This window comes from Schistocerca americana, chromosome 11, assembly GCF_021461395.2.
Source record: "Schistocerca americana isolate TAMUIC-IGC-003095 chromosome 11, iqSchAmer2.1, whole genome shotgun sequence".
Classification (NCBI taxonomy): domain Eukaryota; kingdom Metazoa; phylum Arthropoda; class Insecta; order Orthoptera; family Acrididae; genus Schistocerca; species Schistocerca americana.
The window spans coordinates 111,688,878-111,694,877 of record NC_060129.1 but is presented as its reverse complement, the minus strand read 5'-3'; positions in this window follow the sequence as shown (position 1 = coordinate 111,694,877).

Here is a 6,000-nt window from a genome sequence, read left to right as displayed (position 1 = left end):
GCACGTGAAATCATTTAGCTTAACGGTAAATAACAACTGGCTTAGATATGGACTATTTGAGTAAGCGGCTAATATTTTTCCGCGCAGTTGGCTGCACTTTAAAAGCGTTTAAATTTTCAGAGCGCATTTTTCGAACGTGTACCTGTCAAGTGGAGAACATTGTGAAATTTATTGTGACTTTTTCCCTGTCGCTCGCTTCTTATAGTCGATTTGACGGTGACTGATACAGACAAAGCGAAACGTATCATGTAAGATAGCCGAGTTTTCAAGAACTAATATGTAGATTTAGAATAAAAACATCTCAATCTTCTCCTTTTACTAGAACATGATGGGTCTCAACGTGATTGTATCTCTTATGTCCATACGGAGTTCTTAAGATATGCTAGGTCAGCTTGCTGTTTAGAAATTTCGATCTTCTCGTTTTGGTTCAAGTTCACGAGCAGTCAATATGATAAAAATGCGTATAATTTGTTCTGGACGAGTTTTATATCTGGTAATGCTGAACTTTTAATGCTGCTCTAATAGACGTACTGGTAGGTTGCGAATAGGAAAACCTATTAAATTCGGAATTCTGCACGTTATTCCCCTTTAAAATGCTTTCCCAGTGAATATTTCTTAAACATTGACAGCCACCTGAGTGTGTTGATATATGTAATTTTTTTTTCAGTGTAGATTTGTATAGTGACTTTTAAAAGCTTAAATATTCGGTTAGAAAAAATGCTTTGAGATGAAATAATCTAGGCGTGATTAAAAGAATCACACAAGTGGTTCTACATCTGAGTACAAGTGTGTGGAAAATTTAACTCATCGCCAAAAACAAGAAAGAAATCTGATTACTTATACCCTTATAACATTTTTTTATCACAAAGTAACAAAATTGTGCAACATGGAAAAATTGTTTTATCAAGATAGGCGCACTCTTCTAATTCTTGAATCTGAAATCTACTGAGTTCTGCACGTTAGCTTAAGATAGAATTATTATCTTACTAAATAAATTCATCTAAAGATTTTGAAGTAGTGCAATATAGCTTTTCTTTGTGGCTAGATCGTAAATTACGTTTAAGCAGCGCCACATAACTGAATAAAGGGAACTATCACGATAAATTTCTTGCCACAAATATAATTCATCTAAATCACTTTGGGATTCCCAATATGAGTAAAATTTTTTTTTTTTCTTTTTGCCTGAGACATGTTTTAGACTATTTCAGAGTACGTCGTGCCATTTATTATTTTTTCTTTAATTATATTATACCGTATGATTGGGTTAGTTCAAAATTACTTTTCCACAATATGTTGTGTACAGTTTTTCAACCAACATGCTACGCCTTTTAGAGACGTAAATCTCAGTGTCCGAGACGGTTTTTCCGGCAGGTCCTGTTGTGGCCACAGTTTTTCTCTGCATGTTGGATCGGTGTTCTATGACACTAACTGAAGTGCAATTTCTATAGGGAAAAAAAAATAAAATCAGCCGAAGACTGCCGGCACTGCATATTTACGGCTCATTGGCGCGTAAATGTCGCTCAATGGGACGTAAACATCTATATCTCTACCCTCCGTAGGCACCATACGGTGTGTGGCGGAGGGTACTTTGTGTACCATAGTCACTCAGTAACCTCTGTGTGGGCTCGAATAACTCTGATTTTTTCTTCATGGTGTTTTTCCGAGATACACATTGGAGGAAGCAATATATTTGTTGATTCCTCCAGAAACGTACGATCTCGGAACTTTTAATAGTAATCCACACCGTGATATCGAACGACTGAGTGTCTGCGAAATGAGCCTGTAACTCTCTCCTTTGTGGGTGGACTGCGTTCCCTTCGGATTCTTCCAGTGAATCTGTCTGGCATCTGTCTTACGCGCGATTCATTTTATGTGATCGCCCCACTTCGGATTGAACCCTACGATACTCCTAGGTCTCTTATGGAATTAATTGCTCCCAGTGATTGTTCTACAATCGCGTAATCATTCAATAATGAGTCTTATGTTCAGTCGGAGACAGGCACAACAAAAAGACTGTCACAAATGAAGCTTTCGGCCAGTAAGGTCTTGGTCAAAAGCAGACGACACACACACACAGCTTTATTTGTGCCAGTCTTTTTGTTGCGTCTATCTGCGACTCAGCATCACCGCTATATGGTGTGTAGCAATTTTCCGTCTCATAATATTGTCACACTAACATGTAGTGCTCGTGGCTGAATACTAACATGACTGACTTCATTTCACATAAACATTTTTCATTTCAATAACAGCAATGTAATTTCGTATTTTAATAACAGGCGCAGGAAAAGGCCACAATTACTGCTTCTTCTGCCAGTATTTGTCTGTTGGTTTAGTGACAATGACGTCCAGCTTCTTGCCCTGCAGCACCTGTATTGGGAATTCTGTTGCTCATGTGTCTGCTTCCTTGTGACCATGAAACAAACAAGCCACACCGTATTTTGTGACAGAAGCTTATTTTGTATATTTATAGCACAGTGCACTTGTGAGCCAGAGCATGTTAATAAATATCAGCATAGGGTTTATCACCCAAGCCTATCGAAATTAAACTGCTTAATAATGCACTCCTTTCTGTACATTGATTAAAAAAGTCAACAGAGTTCATATCTGATTGAAGGGATGTTGCAGTTTTTCTGAGTGAGTCAATATTGCCAACAACAAATACTTTGATCGAGTCCATGTACAGTGATGACGTATATAGAATTTAAATAAGTTAGTAGTAAAGAAGACCATTCACCAAATAATGGAAGCATTGAGGTGTTGACAGGCACAAATAAAAGAGAAGGAAAAGTTTTAGCTTTCAGAATGATTCCTGTGCCCTTACACGGTACCACCTGGATGCACAATACAGGGATTGCAGTTCAGTGGGTGGACTCGTGATGGGTGTTGTGTTGGGTGGGATGGGTGGAGGGGGGGGGGGGGGATAACTCAGAGGGAGGAAACAAGTTAGCTGGATAGGAATGCAAGAGGTAAGGTGGCAGATTCATGGATGGGTTGTGGCTCACGATGAATGTTACGTGGAGACACGAATTGGGAGGGAATGATACAACGCTCTGCGGAACTCACGGACTTCGAACGTGGTCAGGTGGTCATACGTCCGTACGCGAGATTTCCACACTCCTAAACATCTCTAGGTCCGCTGTTTTCGATGTGACAGTGGTGGAAACGTGAAGGGACACGTACAGCACAAAAGCGTACAGGCCGACCTCGTCTGATGACTGGCTGAGACTGCAGACAGTTGAAGAGGGTCGTAATGTGTAATAGGCAGACATCTATCCAGACCACCACAACGGAATTCCAAACTGCATCAGGATCCACTGCAAGCTCCATGGCAATTAGGTGGGAGGTGAGAAAACTTGCATTTTATGGTCGGCGGCTGCTCACAAGCCACACATCACGCTGGCAAATGCCAAACGACGCCTCGTTTGGTGTAAGGTGAGTAAACATTGGGCGATTGATCAGTGGAAGAACATTGTGTGGAGTGACGAATGACGGTACACAATGTGGCGACCCGATGGCAGGGTGTGGGTATGGCAAATGCGCGGTGAATGTCATCTGCCAGCGTGTGTAGTGCAAACAGTAAAATTCGGAGGCGGTGGTGTTAGGTGTGGTCGTGTTTTTCGTGGAGGGGGCTTGCACCCCTTGGTGTTTTGCGGGACGCCATCACAGCACAGGCCTACATTGATGTTTTAAGCACGTTCTTGCTTCCCACTGTTGAAGAGCAATTCGGGGATGGCGATTACATCTTTCAACACGATCGAGCATCTGTTCATAATGTGCGGCCTGTGGCGGAGTAGTTACACGATAATAACGTTCTCGTAATGTACTGGCCTACACCGAGTCCTGACCTGAATCCTACAGAACACCTTTGGCACGTTTTGGAACGCCGACTTCGTGCCAGACCTCAACGACCGACATCGATACCTCTCCTCAGTGCAGCACTCCGTGAAGAACGGGATTGTCAGTCCCCAAGGAACCTTCCAGCACCTGACTGAATGTATGTCTGCGAGGGTCGAAGCTGTCATCAAGGCTAAGGGTGGGCCAACACCATGTTCAATTCCAGTATTACCGATGGAGGTCGCCACGAACTTGTAAACCATTTTCAGTCAGGTGTCCGGATACTTTTGGTCAAATAATGTATGTGAAATAATCTGTTTTGTTTCGGTCGCTATAGCAGGGATGACGGTTATCGCTGAAACAACTGGTTTTCGGCTATATGTTTTTTTTCTTTTCCAGCACACGCTTAACCTGACTGTTAAAATTGCTTAAAATAGTCGATTGCTGAAATGACCGAGTTTAGTTTTTTATTGCTATTTTTTCAGTTATAAATGTAGATATCAAACAAAGATTGAAAAATTCTTAGACTGCCTCAGACTTCTGCATTATAGCTTTCAGTACACCTAGAATAAAAGTGTCAAATAAAATAGATACATAAAAGAAAACTACGTCCATATTCCGTTCGCTGCTTTTCTCGAAAAGTAACGACAGGTTGAACACTACAAAAAATCACCAATATTCTCCTACTGATTCTAATGTTTTGAAACTGCTAAAAATTATGTTGTAATTAGAGTTGCGCTTACCAAAACTGCGATTCGGTAGTTTTGGTCGATTACATAAACACGTAGTAAATGATAACTGGTAGGGAAAGAAATATAAACAAAAGTATAATAAAGAAACTGGGGACCGACGACTTCTTTTTGTTTTGCACGTAATTAGAACCGCACAGCGTTAGATGTTAGTTCCTTGTGTATTTTATAGTCTTACACAATATAATTGCATTTTATAAGTACCATAATAAAAGTTAGTTGATCATGTAACTTCTGCACCTTTATGAAATCGAAGCAATTACTTTTGATGCAAAAAATGTACATATACAAACATAAAAACGTATTTAATTATTGTTGTTATTTTTTACTCAACAGAAGGTTCAAGGTTCATTGATAAATGCGAAAGTTGTTTATAAATAGCAGAAACATGTGTTATACATGATCGACGAAGTATTGAATCGATGTTTGATATATTTTTGTTTCGCAGTCTTTTTAATTTCAGTTTTTTTAGGAAATTGCTTTTTGCAATGCTATATGATAAATCTGTAACAGGCAGGAGAATGACTATGTAGGACAAAAATGTTCCATAGGTTACCTAGACTTTAGTATATCCCCAGCTTCTAGACAGTTCGCCACTTCCGGTTTTTAGGGGGCTGTAGTAAGACGCTCATTGCATATCTAAACATAGCGATCGTTATGAGGTAACGCCCAATAAGTATGCAACACACATGACATACACGTAACCCGGGTATGACCTTAACTGACCAAAGCTACAAGGAAAACTACCGTATTTTACATTTGCTTAGGATACTCTATAGTAGTTTCAAAACTGTAATTGTAATCGATAATAATAGAACTATTCGGGCATTACGAATAGTCAGTGCTAAACGACTAACACTGAGGTTGTAGAACTTTTCGTAATTTTTGAGGACATTTAGCGTTCATGAATGTGTAGCGTCTGCTCCATTCACAGTCACCATCTAACATTACGGTGTAGGTACCAAGATGATCTAAAACAGACCGAAACCTGTAATCTTCTATTTTAAAAAAGTTTATTGTGATTATGACAGTTCGTATTCATTTTCATTTTTCGTGTTATATAGCCCGTTGCCAAGGACTACAGACAGATGCAGTCATACTATGTAGACAATGGCAGCAGATTAGCTACTACCTATATTATTACAAACAATGAAGTGTTAAATTTTTAATTTATTACTGTTGCCTTAATTTCCTTTCTCTTTGATTATTTCATAGACATGGCAGACAAATAATAAGCTTTTGTGTAAAATTTGTGACACACTCTTTAATTATTTTGAAAGAAACCCCCATTTTATCATCAAATATATTTATTTACTTTTTAATGGTAATTTGTACACGATTGCTTATTTGGCGACGAAACTTAAACGCCCTTTCAAAAAATTCAAATGAACAATTTAGATAGTACACAAAATAAAAT